General features: G+C 45.1%; 1 pseudogene; it reads left to right on the forward strand.

The window, feature by feature from the left end:
• The first annotated feature begins 4,541 nt into the window (after positions 1-4,541).
• Positions 4,542-5,560, forward strand: LOC149342097 (RING finger and transmembrane domain-containing protein 2-like; annotated as a pseudogene).
• The last annotated feature ends 12,122 nt before the right edge of the window (positions 5,561-17,682 follow it).

Raw genomic sequence — 17,682 nt, forward strand, 5'->3', positions numbered from 1 at the left:
AAATCAAAAACACAAAACAACATGAAGACATCGACATAGTAACCGCATACTTTACTGATCATACAAAATGATTGTTTTAAATTTAGTTGCTTTCTGTGAAGCTCCAAACTGGTTTGGTTTATAGGGTTTAACGTCCCAAAGCGACTCAGGCTATGGGAACTCTCTTCACGACTCTTTTGTTTTGTGTACGTCGCTAACCAATTACCTGCAGGGGTTAGATAAGTTTGTGTATGGCACTAACTATGAGTGAGAGGTAGGGTTATTTTTGAGGCCAAGTGCTGTTCTGGTTTTCGAACTGATGCATTTTTTTTTCATGTGCGTGTATACAGGCGTTTCTCTATTAGCTGTTGTGTACCAGTGTTTTCCAACTCGTGTCCGTTTTTGCGCCGCCAATTTTTCTGTTTTTTTTTTTCCACTTATGTCAAAGCCCCTTTTGAGGCTGACAGTATTAACTAATGAAAAATGAAAACGAAAAGAACCGCAGCGATACCGCACTGCTGTCCAAGTGCGAAAAGTAATCCCCGTCATCTGCCACTCCACTTTCCTGTCAGACGGAGTGTCATAGCCTACATAACACCAGGAAGGAGCTTCATGCTGGTTGCTACAGTCTCATATGAGCAATTAGACGGATTCGGGTGAAATTTCAGACTCGCAGAGCTCAGGACACAGGCGCGTTATTAAAATTCTACAAAATAGAAAAGCCATCAAGTGCCCCCCCATTTCTAAGTTTTCAAATAAAACATGTGTGCTAACAGCAGTGAATAAAAAAATTATTCCGTTCAGCTAATTGCTAATATTACGATGATAGTTATCCCAAAAGTTTTCTTCCCCTATCTGCACATCCTATGTAGGAAAGGAACTCTTGTGTGTTGTACTTTGTATACATTTTTAAGTCCTGAATGCTTAACTTCGAACACCCTGTATATAAGCGTGCAGTGTCAGGTGAAAAGTACTGAGCACAAACACAAATAGCGAAGGAAGGAGAGCCGTACTACAGAGGCGCTAGGAACTAAGCATTTATTGGATGTCTCGGAGAAGGCTCGAATTTTCTCACAAGCGCCTCCTCCTCTACGCTCTTTGGAACCTGTAGCAGCTCCGCTACAAACAGAAGAAATAATACGATTGCCAGGAGATACGAGACTCGTTAGTATCGAGTTTGGAAAATTTCAGAGCAAAGGCGTGGGCTTTGGCAGAGGTATGTGTGATGCCTTCAGAGGAGAGAACTTAGCTCCAAAAGAGGAACAGCGAAGACAGGATTACAGCTCCTGACGGCTCCAAGCTATAGTGAACTGATTAAAACGAAACGTTTCATCATTTTGTGTGCGGAAGCTGCACTTATGCGTTTACTATGATGCATAAAGTTTCTCGCGAAGCTAAGAGGTTGGCAAGCAATAGTAGTGTGTCGCGAAGACGTTCAATGCTTGTAACGTGAGAGGTTTTCAAACAGTCAATTTAGTTTCAGGAAAACATAGTCGGTCAGATGCAGTTCTGTGTGAATTATGTCGTTTCTCTACCTTGCTTTCATTTTTTTCGGCCTGATCAACATATCACATGACATATTATTGAACATTAAGACGTTCGCACTCTGTAAATAGATGAAGATGACCTGTCTGACCGGCCGTCTGCTCATCCCATGGGAAGATATGAAGCGGCCGTTCAGTAAAAGCACCCGTTCACTACAAAAGCCCGAGCATGGTCCACATTCCCCTGCTTACAGGCTTAAGCCCGGCCCAGGCCCACCCCCAAAATTTGGCACTCAAAATTGGCCAGTTTTTTCTGCCCACCCTGAAAATTTTAGCAGTTGTCCCACCGGGCGCGCATTTGCAGGGTGCATTATAGTCGCACGGCTTTGTAGTGGGTGGACTTAAAGTTTTGGCGCAAGAAGGTTGCGTCATGTGATAATAGCGGTAAAATCCGGTTTGAAGTGGTTGTTGGAGGGAACCAACGTTGTCTATGCCACTGTAGGGCGCCGAGCGTCCGTCTGCCAGGAGCTCACGGATAGGAAGGCCGCATATTGGCGTCTCTTTGAAATTGTTCTTTTTTTGTGTCTACATAAAGTGCTGGCAACGAACTCTGAAAATTAAATCGCAGAACGACATTCGAAATAAAAGTAGACGAAAGAAACCCGAAATTTTGTTTCTTTGGCCGTGAAAAACGGGCGCGCGTAAAAATTCAGGGAACGGTGAAATCAAGTATATACGGCAGTACCTTGCTAAAAAAAATTCATTTGCCATTTTTTGGTGATGATGATAAATAACTTCCGCATTAACACTGTATTTCAGACACCTACTATAAATAAAGAATTCATCAATTAGACTAAACTGATTAAATAAGTTTTCGGACTAAAAAGTGCGGCTCACAAGGTCATGACGCTGTAAAATGCACTCAGATTGCTTCACTCATCTATGGCACTCCGCCTTTTATGAAGTCTTGGTTAATTTTAGCTGGGGACACCCGTTATAAGAAGGCGGCGGCGTAGCGAGGTGTGAGCAGGCCTCTGGGCCCACTGTGGCTAATTTTTCTTTATTATGGGGACCATCTAGACCTACTCACTACGTGGCCCACTTTATAAGCTCAACTATTCGTGTAGGATTAGAGACGTATTTGTCATATTTTATAACCGACATAAAGTGTTGTTTTATAACGTACCTCGACAACAAACCAAATATTCATTCGTTTCGAGAGATATTTAAAACGGCTAACAATTTCAGTCTTTAACTATGAACAACATGAACAGGCACTTTGCTCAATAAAGATCAGTAAAGCAGAAAGTTGGGCTAGTTGTTATCGATCCATCTAAAAACGGCGCACAGAAAAAACACGCAGAACACAGGGAGAACGGACAGGACAAGAGCGCTCCTGTCCGTTCTCCCTGTGTTCTGTTCTTCCTGTGTTAGCTTTGCTCAAGTTCTTCTGTTTTGCATCTCTACAGCCTCGCACCGTAGGTTCTAATTGGGGCTGGGGCCTGTGCCCCAGCCCAGCATATGTCTACAGCGTCCACGCCGACATCTCCGACTAGCCCGGCGCCTCTAACGCTTCAAATATTGGCGACACTGGCCGACCAGTCTTACAGTTCGCTGCGAGAAGTGGCACATGACTAGTTTTTATTAGCGTAGAATAGAAGATTTTAAAGTGAATATTCAAGAATATAGCTTAAATTTGAAGTGTAACTGGCTTTTCATTGTTCTGCAACGCTTGAAATATTTCTTTCAATATTTTTCCGCTTGCATTTGATAGTCCGCATCTCCTGCCTCATCGCTCGTGCATGCAGCTGCTTTCGCCAATTGCCTTGCAACGTCTCCTCTTGAGTTTTTTTTGTAGAGTAGTTTTTATGCGAGTTTAGTTTTATGTTAATCGTCTCTGTGTTAACCGTCTGTATGACAGTGCTCATCAACAGCATGTGACACCTAGAGCGTGTAGCTCTCGTAAGAATTAAGGCAAAGCCAGGCCTCGCCCCTTGCAAGACGAATCCCTAAAATAGCTCACTGAAACACGGCAGAATATCTTTTATTAAGCGCGCGTCAGTTTTATATCCTCGTTTATAGAGAAGATGTGTTTAAAAGATAGCGACTGCATACACAAGAAGACAGAAGAGTATCGCTTCCAATTTTCACAAAAATTTCCCACGACGTTTGAGAATTTGTACAACCTGCTTATCTAACCTAAGTAGCAATACCAAAACGCTTGAATTAAAATAATGGAAACAATATTGTGCAGTGGAAATATAATTCCAATTAGTGTGTTAAGGCGTTTTCGAATTGGTCTACTTTCCAATTACACAAGCCCATTACGTGCAAAACAGAAGGAGTGAAATAAAAATTTTTCGCGCTGACTCAAACCACGCCGACATGTAAAACATAGAAGCTATGACGCCCGTTTGCAAAAATTATCAACCTATTTTGAAGGCCTCGACCTCCACGCGGAGCCGAACAATTTGCGGCGTCTGTGGAAGGTTCTGCTATCCGCGGGTATTAATTGCCTCAAGCTGCGACAGCTCTCGGCATGATTGATCAATCCCTTTAAAAAATTTGAAATAATCATAGCGTACAAAATAGGTTCCGCTTACGAAAATTCAAACTGCGGGCCATATGCCTGACTGGTTCGCGCTGGCGATCGCTTTCCCGAGCGAGTGAGAGAACTTCCTCAGCTTCCGCTGCGCAGTGATCCGAAACTACCGGACGATTGGAAGTCAACCGGGAGACGCGCGAGTGGAAGGCATGATTGCTTTGCTGTTTAATTTCCAATGGTCGCCGATTGCCTACCGCTGCTCGTCCAAATTGCAATTCGGTGGTTTGGTGGCTGTTCTTTTTAGCTGCCCGTGCACAGCGACGCCCTTCGGCAGTAGACACGTTAAACCGGAGCCACCTCAAGCAAACGCTCCAAAGCATAATTCGCCTCAGACGAATACTTCATGATTTCGAATTCCAGACAGATTAGGATGCATATGCAATACTGTTGCTACTTGAGAGAACATTCCCAAATACTGAATTTTGCCTGAGCCCAATAGTAAACGTTAAATGTAAATTAGTCATCACAGAAACATGATCACAATCGCTAGGAACTTATTGGTGCGCCAAAACCCAATTTAAAACATAGAACTACCTACACATGGTGACTAGCAAAAACATCTTGTTCTCGTCAGATAGACGCCTGTGGTAAAACAGCCTTCCCTGCACGCGCAGGCGTCATCTCCACTCTGGCACCAAGCACAGCAACTCGATGACCATGCACGACTATCCGGCTCTCCGACAATAGTTTCATCCTCTTCGTCAGCTGAAATCAATGGAGACGTGGGCACATCCTATGTGATCAACATGGAGTCAGAGGCCCCGCCAACTAACCATTGTGAAATACACGTAACTTGACAGAAATAGTAACGGTGGATCTTCGTGGGCTTGAGCGGGTAGCTACCTGACCCAACAAGTCCCGAGACAGTTACGGAGGTCGAGGAGTGGGGCCACAACTCCAATGATCGTGCCATGCTAACGTTTGTGGACAAACATATCGCCTTTGCGCTCATTCTACAGTCCACTTTATCCCTCGACCATCGTGTGGGAGTTTTAATGATCATAGGACTTTCCATAACCGTCGGTCATGCCAACTCTGGGATGAAGCATGAATACAACAAGCAGGCAAATCACCAGCTAAGAACCTTGCTTCTTGGAGTCATCAGCATCGTGCCTGCATCTACTTCGTGTACTTCCTACTAGCAGAGAACTGCCCCATCTATGCGCTTAGCTGAGTTCCTCCGTATAAAATACCTATCTGTGGCCTGGAAGTGGTATGGATCGTCGGGGACATTGTGCTGAAGCTGGCCAGCACTCGGGTGAAAGCAGCGATTCTTACCCTGCCGCCATGCCTCTCTCCATTCACAAGATCTGGCTGCTACTGCGCTTTCCTGGAGAACTGCTCGCTGCTGCACCGGTCGATTATACCCATGCAGTCCTGGCTCTACTATTGCTCACAGTCATACACTGGCAAGAGCAAAATTTTCAGCATGATCCTCTCCGGGGTATACCTCCTCTGCAAGTACGCAGATCTCTCAAGGGCAAGAGCTTAGAAAAGGGTCTGGTGAATTTCTTTTAAATTGTGAATTAAAGAAACTCAATATATGCAGCAGAAACAAAGGCATTGCGGACTCCAGCCTCTAATGTCAAGATAACTATACACCAGATTTTTTTACCCTCGCACGCAGGCTGCGGGCGCGCTCCTACTCTCGACACCAGTCGCCATCTGTCGGCGCGCGCGGCCCGAGGGACTGCGGGTCGCGCCGGCGCCGCGCGTAGAACGCATGTTTCAGTGTTCGCTTCTGCCGTTGTTGTGCTTCATCAGCTAACGTATGAGGGTGTGTGCTGTGCGTCACTACTCACATTTTCTCTTTTCCAGAATGTACTGCGGTTATCTTGCGCGCAGTTACTCGTTAACGTGACATCCGAGGGTAGTCGACCAGGTAGTGTACGGACTGGAAACCGGCACTTCTAAGCAGATTTCTGCGCTGTCGTGTCGTTTGTTGTCGCTTTTTACGTGCGATATTATCTATGATAATTTTATGCATCAGAATGTAGATCTACTGATTTGACTCAGTGGAGTATAGTAACTGGATAGTCGAGCTGCAGACTGAAGGTTCTCCCGACGGAGCGCGTGTTTTCGATCACCAGTACGTGTTCGGCATCCTTGCGCTGAGCTTGCTCTTGTTCCCATTAAACACATTTCATGACACGATTGTAAGCACGACCGCTACCGATTTCAGCTGCTTTTTCTGCACGCATGTCAGAGGGATCTGTGGGGTAAAGGTTTATCTATAGTATCTTTCTGCTGTTGGTATCTACACTAGTTTGGCTTGGTTTATTAAGGTTTTACGTCCCAAAGCGACTCAGGCTGTGAGGGACGCCGTAGTGAAGGGCTCCGGAAATTTCGACCACCTGGGGTTCTTTAACGTGCACTGACATCGCACAGTACACGGGCCACTAGAATTTGGCCTCCATCGAAATTGGGCCGCCGCGGCCGTGATCGAGCCCGCGTCTTTTGGGCCAGAGCCGAGAACCGTAACCACTGAGCCACCGCCGCGGTGCGGTATCTACCTTATTCATAGAAAAATACTATGCGCGATTTCATTACATTTTCTACACTTAGCCAAACGGCTACGCAACGCTCTCACACGCGGCGAGAGCTCCTGAATAAAATAACGCGACTTCGAACCTCAGAATTAGTGAAAGCTGGATTAGCTGCTCATATCTATTCAAGCTTTGATAAATTAAGCGAAAGTACGTTTTTATGCACCAGGTTGCATAAACCATGACAAAGTTTGTTTTCTGTTGGCACTGCGACTCAGTGTAGCTCACAGGGGTAATTTGTTGATAACTGGCGCGGCGACAAGAAGGCCCTAATTGTGGAGGGGGGCTTTATGGCCGGCCGGCAGGAAGGAATAAGAGTGCATGGGAATTGGAAGTGCATGCTAGCCGCACATCTAATGCTTGATATTGAACAAAAATTTTCTTTGCGGTGGAGCACCAAGACGGAATTCGATATAAGCGCGAGCGCGTTCTAAGCGCCGGCACAATTAATCTGGATGTCAAACTAAATGTCATTAAAATACGTCAATGTTATCGCTTTGATAACGTAAATACTTCCTGCAACACAGGCACGCAGCGGAAGTATGCTCGACAATGTTTTTTTAGCGCCCGACGCGCGGCTATATGCAGGCGCGGCCGCGGAACTGCCGCAGCCCCGCAGTCCCCAAAGAAACGCCCGCACCGCGGCGCGCCAGTCGGCGCAAAATGGCCGCGCCCGGGAGAGGCTCAAAATTCTGGTCTATAAGCGACCCATCATGCAAGCATGCAATTACGCCTTGTGCTCAGAGTGGGCCTCAGTGTGGTTCGACAGGGAGCTAGCAAACTTGCCCCATGTGCCGAGCTGAAATTGCAGGAGAGTCAATGTGCTGTGACAGGTCTACAACTATCCACATTGAAATCTTTTGAACAGAGATCTAACTAATTCGCTGCACTTCTTTAGTGCATGCCCTAATTTCTATAGAAGCACCATTCAGTATCTATTTCCGATACGAAGACGGCTGCTACGCATTCCTTTTTTTTGTGCTTCTCTGCATCAAAAAACCTCACTGAGTTACTGAGAAACTGTCAGGAATTGCACAACAATTTTTTACCACACAGATTTTAAAACATTTTTGTTTTCTAAATTGGGAAATATTTAAAAATTATACCACAGAAATTTGGATATGGGTCTGGTTTGGTTTGGTTTGGTTTATGGGGTTTAACGTCCCAAAGCGACTAAGGCTATGAGAGACGCCGTAGTGGAGGGCTCCGGAAATTTCGACCACCTGGGATTCTTTAACGTGCACTGACATCGCACAGTACACGGGCCTCTAGAATTTCTCCTCCAAAGAAATTCTAGCCGCCGCGGCCGGGATCGAACCCGCGTCTTTTGGGTCAGCAGCCGAGCACCATAACCGCTGAGCCACCGCGGCGGCGGATATGGGTCTGTTTTGGTATCACAAGCAGAATTTATACCTTAGACCCCTGCGAGTTTGGCAGAAAGCAGGTCTGCATTACATTTGCCTTGATTGTCATCAGGATAGCATGCATTAAGTGGTGTTTTGCTTGCGTTGCAGCAGGCAAGTGGGAAAGCTCGCGCGGGAAAGGGTTTGTAGAAGCGGTGAAAAGAAAACCAATGACTTCTATTACCACTAGACATCGATTCGACCGAAATGCACAGTACCGTGCCAGCATGATGCTTATGGTAATTATGAGACACCACATGCGCACGCAGCTTCCACGTCGCACGCCGGGTCATCGAACGCTTGACGTTCTCATTCCTCTCGTGTTATCTCTTTTTGTGCAGTCGTACCAACAAGCAATTACAGTGCCGCTAAAATTTTTGAAACCGAACTTTGTACTACACTTGTATATCTTTGTTATGAAAGGCAATTTCCCCACAAGTAAACAGTACTGTCAAAATGAATGATACCGATTGATTTGTGGAAAGCGACACAGTCCGACACAGTGTGGTCAGTGTTACTGCTGAATCCGGTTTTCTTCATACTTTCTATCTCTGCTCCATTGCAGTATTAACACTCATTTTTCTGAGACTGAGCCCTTCGCTTGTGGCGTAGCCTGTAGTAATTAGAACTCATGTACTACAGCTCAGTGGAAGTTGGCGTCAGACATTTGTTTTTGCGAATGAACCCTGCGGCCCCGGTGGGATCTGTGGTCACGTGATCGAGATAAGCGTGCAAAAAGGTTAAGGGGCGGAGGGCCATCATTGTTGTTCCTTAGGCAGCGTAGCCCTTTCAGATCTTGTTTTCAGCCCCGTCACGTACGCATGCTGTTAACGTTTTTGGTTTAGACATTGTTAGAGCTTTCCAGCCTTAATGTTTCAATGAGACGTAATAAAGACAGCGGTCAAAAGCAATCATTGTTAACGCGCAAAAAGACGGAGAGAAGAAGGCAACAACACGACGCGAGCGCACTCTCGCAAATGAAGGTTTATTGGGAAAAAACAGCAATATGTACACAAAAAGGCCAAAATACCAACAAGCATGTGACTAAGGTTCAATGACGCCGCACCAGGAGTCTTAATAAGAGACGGATTACACGCGCGTCAACAAGAGATCTAAAGCAATACAGTGAATATCGGCACGAAAGAATAAATACGCGAGACAAAATCAAGAGTCATCAAGGAAAGCTATTTCATGACTTGTTAGGGTGAATGAAGAGGGGCTCATCTATGTGTCAATTGATTTTGAGATGTAATACACTTCCTATAGTTCGCGTGTGAGTTTATTGTGGTGTGTAAAAAAACAGCGGTGTTAATGAAATTTTTCGCGCACATCGCTTACGCATTCCTAGCCGGTCACATGCCCGGCAGTGGTCAGGCAGGTTAGAGCGGTCTTGGTTAAAGGAATTCTTATGCTCCATAAGGCGTATACTTAAGGAGGGGCCGGTTTTGCTGATATAATCATGCCCGCCGGTCGTCGGAATTTTGTAGACTAAGTATTTTACAGCATTCAACATATTTGTTGACGTGCTTGATGCCACATACTGGGCTGACGAGACGGGGTGTTGCATCCGCCAGTTTTTTGACGGCTGCGCACAAACGGGAAATCTTGGCAGGGGCGGAGAAAACGACGTCAACATCATAGCGTCAACATAATTTTTTTTTTCAGTGAATGCGTACCAACTAACCCAACTTCTTATGTTAAGTCAAGAGAAACTACTCAGTCTGTGCTACATAAGTGCGCGGTACCCTGGATGTCTTCGAAGCCCTGTGTCGGCAGTGGAGTTCTGATTCTTAACCATCGGACCTGTCTGAAACTCTCTCTTTGGCTGAATTTCTAGGCTTGTTTTATGGCCACGCGGTGAGCAAGAAAAAAGAAACTGCAGGTAGTTTGCCATTGCTAAGCACGAAATATTGTGAATATTGTGTGAAAGCGCAGTTTTTCGCAGATGGACACCACTGCCACGGAACTGAAAGCGCCATTGAGATGTCGACTGGACAATTGAGCCATTTAGGCGCGCCTGCAGATTTTTCACCGTAAATGCGAATTCCCCTGATATAAGCCGGTGCCTTATGCTCTAGTGCCGCGTCTCTGCAGTGATGTTGTCAACTCCAGTGCGCATTGCTCTAGTGTAGTGTTTCTGCACTACGTTGCCCAAGCCAACGCATTCAGCGCAGATCTCTCTGTCTCTACCGCCACATAGCTCAAGGGCGAATATTAGTTTCATGGCAGTATTAGTGCACGAAGACGATGATGTGCAATCCACACTGTGAGACTGTGTTGTAGTTTTACAGGAGGCGTGTTCGACTGAAGTGTACTCGCGCAGCGGCCTGCGAAGCTGATCAGTTCGCACCATCGAGTGGTCGATTTCTAGTCGAAGAAATTGAGTTTATTTATTTCTATTTGCTACTTTAACTTGGCGCAAACCCACAATAACCTTAATGGTGCAAACATCGCAATATTTTGCACGGGGTTGACCCACTTAAAGAACTTTAAAACCCCGATCATACACCACCTCAGCTGCGCCCCATCAGTAGAGAAACAAGCCAATGATAGAAACTCGAGTTTGCAATGTCGGACCTCACGCAAGGGGGTCTCCCCAAATACATATGACCAACGAGAGATTGTGGTCGCAGGCTCGTACAGTGGGATTCAAACTGGAAAAACTCTTTATTCTCGCTCATCCGGCCCCATGGCCTGCATGTCGTCGGCACTATATGTCGGAACTCAAAAAATTGAGCTGTTATCGTAATTTCCTTCACTTAAGGGGTCCTTATCTTTCAAAAACACGGTTGTGGCAAATTGTACTTAGACACACTTTTCTTTGTGAAAACAACGGATTATGAAAGGCATCAATGCCAGTTTCATGTAAACGCTATGCGTGGTGCTTTGTTTTGTTGTTTCCGCTTGATTTTCGAAGCACTAAAAGAAGTGTCGGCGTTACTCACAGGAGTAAAATCACAACTCTTGACGTATGGATCACAGTATCGAACAACTTCGGCCATTTCCTCGATGTGGCTGCGTTATTTAATCGGTCTAGGTAGCTTTGGGGACATTCTGCTTGATTTCACACAAAAACATTATCAAGCACTCTTTGGGCGGAACAAATTTCTTTGCTGAAGCAAGTGGGGAGAAATTAAAGGCAGCTTTGTTATTCATACATTACAGGAACTTAGATTTGGAAAATAGCCTGAGGGCCTTTAGTAATTTAGTTTTTATTGTAACTTTGTGAGCAGTAATATACGCGTCAGGCGTGCAATACAACACTAATCTGAATAATGAGGACACTCTCAGCACATTAATATATTTCCAAATTTGCTGTATGCTGCAAGATTTTTAAACCGGCCTGTATTTATGGTTGAGTACAGATTTGATTCTCTTTTAAAAGTAGCTCTCGTTAATTCAGCTTTTTGTTACGTTCGATTTATTTTTACACAAAGACGATTACTATGCAACCTTTTTATCGGTGTAAAGAAGTTAAGCAGTTTTACAAGTGCCTCCAGCTGCAAGAACTCGTTAAGAAGTTAGAGCGCACCTGCCAAGCTGATAAGGACAGGATAAAGTGAGTGCCTGTCAAAGCGCTGTTATTAATAACCGCTATTCTAGCAGAAAAGAGAGATCTTTAAAAGATAACGTTGAGCACTATGATGTCCGTCACATAAATTTATGCACCGGACCATTAAAATAACCCATCTCTTATGAACTATCAAAGATAAGCTATCACCAAATTGAAGTTGAGAAAACATTCACTGATCTATGCCAAGTCAACAAATATTAAATTTGTCCACTGGCTCAAAGTGGAAAATTTTAATGACGCAGCGGTCGCTGCCTTGCAGTCTAAATGAGTGAGCACCCATGCTTACAGTTGAGGCGCTTTGACTGTAATGTGGTCCGCACCATAGTACCTTACTGCATCCCAGTGCTCGGCGTTTTGTTCGACACAGTAAAGGCAGATATTCGCCTTGACTCTTCATCTTCCGTGGCATGTTTTGCCCTGAGGAGACCAGAGGCGATCTGCATTTTGAACTTCTCAAGCAGAATTTCTGATCTTTGCTTGATAACAACGTGCCAATTTTGGCAACAAAAGTAACCTCACAGTCCTGAAGAGAAAGTACTTGGACGCACCGACAATCACTCCCCTGACAAAAATTTCGCTGGCAATAATCCAACAAAACTGTATATGAGCAAAGCCAGGTATTTCCGTAGTTAGAATAAAGAAAAAAAAACCGACGGAATGGAAGATTACGAAAGCAAACACTGGTAAAGGCAGAAACATACTACGTGCAACCACTTCTGTAGAACGCAGTGCTTTATACTCCGCTGCTGCTATTGTCGTACGTAGCACCTGCTACCGCATAGAGACGCTTTTATGAAACTCTCATCTTGTGCGAATATTTGGTTATAGTTTGGAAGGATCGCGTCAGACTTAAAATTTCGAAGCTCGCTTAAATTTGTGGTCACTTATGTGGTCGCCGGGTGCAAAACTTTAAACCTAAAGTACATGTCATTTTCTTGAAATAGGTTTCCTTTGGACGGATAATATCAATTAGACGTTTAAAGCTTCAGCGAAAAAATAACAGTATTTCTTCACGCAAACCTACAAACCAACCTTTCCACGCATACTTTGGCCTAGTCAACCATTATGCTAGAGGCCACATACTACGCTTTGTGAAGTAGCCATTTATTTTATTTTAACGTACAAATGGTTTCGTTATTTCTTTACGGATTTATTTTACCTCGGGTGTTATGTCTCATTGACATTCCTTGTTGTCTGCTTATCTGTACCGTACTTTATCTTTTAAAAACATCTTGACTTTTTTAAACACAAAATGTGTGGAAGACCTGCTTTTTCCATATCAATTCACGCGAATAATATTTTTGAGAAAACGTGAAAGTTTCAGTTTTGGTAACGAGAGTTTTTAGCATTGATAATTTGTAGATCCTGCGCAGGAACCGTGATAACTTTTAAAAAATCTGCCGCTTATCCTTGAGCTTCCTTCAAAACATGCACACCCTCGGCCATAACCCGGCGTGGACGCACAGTGCCTTTCTCGCATAAGAAGGGCACAAGACCACAAGGGGACGTAATTCAGCAGCGTAAAAAAACTGGCGAAGTCAGGCACCGCGTTTGGAAACAACACATTCCAATATCACTTGGAAGCCGCAAAGTCCTACGGCGCGTAAATGCCAATTTAGGAAGGAAAAGTTCTATCGTTCCTTTCTTATTGCTGTAACGGAGACATGTTGCATGTTATGACAGATGCTCCATTGACTTTGTCGAACGAGAATGACACTTCGTTTTGCTGTTGGAGCCATTTGACACTCTCGGTCATAGTTGCAATGCTAAATCTTAATCGAATTTACGACCCATATGCGTGGCGAAAAGTTGCGCACTTTCATATTGCCAGGTTACGGTTACGCGTGCCTTGTCAAAGCATAGCCACTCTCTCTTGCTGCCGAAGCGGAGGAGTAGTTCGAACGAAGCACTATGCAACTTCGTGAACATCGTTGCGAAGGTGAGTGCTAGCGACGACAGAATGAAGATTCGGAATCGCCCCTAGTAAGTGGAGCTCAGGCTGAGGTAAACACATGGGCTTGATGATTCAGTTTCAGGAAGCCCTATATCGCATCAGCATATTGCCACGTATCATTGCAGTGTCCGTTCGTTCGCGCTCAAGGAAGCAGGAAAGCGGTGTTACCATTTTTGTTTGTGACGAGAGAAGCGACGGGACTAATCTCGATTGATCACAGCCATGAAGAGCTGCATCTACGTTTTTCTAGATTACTGTACATGATCTTGGCCTGTTATCTCGAAGTTTCCTTGCTGGCTTTAAATTGAGCGATGCCGCGAGCAGCGGGCATTCGTAGTTCGACGACTGACGAGCACGTTTCTTGCTTACGCGGTCACCGAGTGATTCAGTTCTTTTGCGGGCGCAAGTCAGCCCGAATAGAGAGCTTCGTTTCCAAGTCTTGTTGGTGTCTTCCTGACCACTGGGCTGCCGTCACTACAACGTGACGATATGAGAGACTAAGGCGAGACTTATACCCCTGTCACACGGCCAGTTTCAATGGCCATCGAGTCGAGGGCCTTCGAGATTTTCGATCGCCATCGAACGCGAGGGAGTTGTGGTGCTGCTACACGGCAAATCTCAATGGCCATTGAAATCGTTCTCGCGTCTTACGCCAAGCTCGTGTGGCGCCACAATCGCTACGTTCGGTTTCGCGCAAATAAAAATATATTGACAAAACTTAACTAAATGCTGAAATCATAAGGCGCGTTCACACTTGTTCAAAAATCCGGCAAGCGAAGCGGATTCGCTCGCCGCAAAAACTAGGACCTGTTCTGATCTGTTGACGCCCTAGCGAGATGGAACGGCCGCGCTGCTGCTGCTTCTCGCTGTGCGCACCACATCGCCGCTCGCGGCGTACACAGATACAGTGAGAAAAGAGCATAAATTTATGCTGTCTACGTACCACGAGCGTATGCACGCTTACGTACGCTAAACGCAGGCGCATTCCCACATTTAGTTCAGCGTATGCTTGCAGAGACGCAAAAATAAACTCAGCCTTTAGTGGCGCCATCTGGTTGTCAAAAGGGGAACCATTACTGTCAACAAACCGACTCTCTTAGGCCTAGCAGCGGCAGAACCGTCACTCTAAATAAAAAATAAAGCATATTTATCACTTCTACGTTTTCTTGTAGGCAAGATGAGACGAAGTGAAAGACCGGTGCCCCATTTTTTACCAGTGAACGGACAGAAAAAGGCAGCAACAACGAGAATTCAGTACGAAGCGAGGGGTCCGGCTTTGAGGGCGCCGCCATAATTGTTGTCGTTCGAAGCAATGCTAGCAACCTTGGGCAACGCTCGAAGGCCCTCGAAATCTCGATAGAGTTCCGGGCTGCTCCGTCGACTCGATAGACTATTGAGTCGATGGCCATTGAAACTGGCCGTGTAGCAGAGCTCGATCGCCTTCGAGTCGATAGACTATCGGTTCGAGGGCCTTCGAAATGCCCGTGTGACAGGGGTATTAGACACACAAACTTCCAGCAGTTTACTCAGAAATTGCGCATCTCTGTTTGACGCTCCTAAAACGAAGCTACGGCTATAAGTAATCGCGGGCCCCCCTCGACTTCGTCACAACGAGGTTGAACTGTAAATCAATTCGGGAATGTTCACCTGCCGTGCCCAGAAGGAGTTTAAAACATACCACCTTGTAGTATAGAGTCCCAAAATAATTAACTTGGCCCTGCGAGAAAAGCATCGTTTTTAAACCAGGCAAGGTACGCAGCTACCTCCCGCCCACATACAAGGAATTGCGTTAAACTGGGTGTAGTTCACAAAGCTTCACTACAGCATAGGAGTTGTAGTGACTGAGTGCGCCCTTCATTGTAGTGTGATAGTTTGAAATGAATGCTTATAGTCATTCTGAAAAGCGCTTTGTCAGAAGTCGTTCCAGGCCACCAATACAAAGTTATGTTTTTTTTTTCAAATGACAGAACTGTATTGCCTGCAGTACGACTCCCGGTGCACCAGTTTTGGGTGTACTGTGAGAAAATTAAGCTTTGGGACATTAGGGTGTAACTCTCATATGGTTTATGTATGGGGCATAATTTTTATTGTAAAGGAGAACAACAAACTGCAATGGCGGAAATAAGAATTTTGTTGCAGGCTTTCCATTTGCGATAGAACTTTAAATAAACAGTAGAAGCCTCGAGAGACTTAGCGCAAATAAACAGCCGCCTTCGGAAGTGGAGGCCAGCTATGTAAGAAAAATGTCGCCCATATTTTGGCACGTTACTGGGAAAGACATTTGTTGGGTCGGCAAGTATCACCTCGATACATTGGAAAAACTCCGCAAGAGCCTGGCTCGACTACAGCCCCAGCTGTTCGAGGTAGTATGGCGGAGAAACGCCTTTCGCATTTTTGAACTTCGCGACCGAGTTATCACATAACAAAATGCCGTAGAGCACATCGCTATTAAGAAGGCGTCCTTGTTCGGCGTTGTAGGAGGGACAAATTAATGAAATTTGGCCTGAGTGTCTGTTTAGTGCATCCTTTGCTGTTACAAATGTGGTTGCATTGCGCAAATGAGTACCGCACTGGTAGTGCGCGTGAGATGGCTTGGGTCCACGTTTAGCACACGAGACGACATAAAATGCCTTCATCCCATCTCACGTATGCTGTCGAGAACAACGCAACAGGATTTCTGTTTTCTCTCATTTATCGTCCCGCAAGCATTGTCTGTGCAATGACGATAATTTAAAAGCGAAGAAGCATTGTTGAGATTTTTTTGTTTTCAGGGCACTTATTTGAGGGTGTGCCCCTAGAGTGTTCGCAAAATTTGGGCTCATATGGTCATCAAAAAGAACTTCCAACTCTTCGAGGTTTATAATTTTTCTTGCTTTACAAGATACACTTATTCTTTCTGCGTCACAATGTGTTAACCACTCATGTACAGTGTGCGTCACCCTTGAGAAGAGCAATCGAGCAGTGTGAAAAGTGCAACAAAAACGGAAATAAAAAAGCAGCCCACGGTTTCCGGGGTAGAGTCTTGTACCCACTTTGCTGGCTAGTCTGTGCAGCTCTATTTCAGAACAAACGATGCCTCTAAACGCTGGAAGCTGCGATGAGAAATCGAATTTTAGGGAGGGAAGTGCGTCGCTGAAGCGCTGTGGACAAGAATGACGCAAACAATACAGGGCTAGAGGGTTGAGCCAACTATTTCGATGAGTTAGGGTGAAAATTGCAAGAGGGCACTTTCCCCAAGTAAGGCCGTAAGGCTCGCACACACTGACCAACGGTAGAAAGTACACACAAGTACCACTTCAAATTTCTTCTCGGAGGAAAACTTTCAACTACAAACTGGAGCATTGTTCATGCTGCGTATGCCGCGAATATTAGCGGGACCAGTTTCCTGATATGTTGTTTTAAAAGATGTTTTGTTAACCGATTAGCTCAAAATGCTATAGAGACATCGTTTTCAGATATTCTACCCAGAGTGCTTTTAGAAAAACGCCATTTCTAAACACTTTTGCGTGATGATTGGGGGATTATCCTTTTCAGCCTCGGTTCTAACGTATGATTGAAGCATATTTTTGAGGTAATGTTTCGAAAAAACCAGTTAAAGAAAACACCACAGCTCGAGGCTTCATCATCGAGTTGTTTTTCTCTGAACTTACTAATTGCATCTCTCGGTACACACGCCATGATGCTAGTTGTTTTCGGAGATGATCACCCTCTAAAAGTTTTTCGTGCGTATCGGTCTCCCCGTTTCCTCTCTCGAGTTGGCCAGTTGATGAAGACCTTCCGGTTCTGCTGAGAATGCAACCACTAGTCCGAACACATGTGTTGCTCTAGTGCGTCCCAGAGAGAGCTTCGGATGCAGTGCTCACGCAAAAAGAGTCCACCATTCTCGAGACAGTAGCTCCTGCCGAGGTTCTTCACAGCATTGTTTAACCCTTACTCAAAGGCTCAGATGGAAGGACCGAGATCACCTCATTTGTAAAATTTACTTCATTGTGAATATTTCCTTTATCCGTTTAAATACGACGCCCTAGTCAGTCTTACCACCACCTTTATTTGCATTGACTGTGGCAAACCGCAGAGTGAAATATCAAAGAAATGCCATCACCGGGGTCTTGCAGGCTTTCAAGGCTCAAGACCATT

This window comes from Amblyomma mixtum, chromosome 5 (assembly GCF_055824585.1).
Source record: "Amblyomma mixtum isolate Tamu chromosome 5, ASM5582458v1, whole genome shotgun sequence".
NCBI lineage: Eukaryota > Metazoa > Arthropoda > Arachnida > Ixodida > Ixodidae > Amblyomma > Amblyomma mixtum.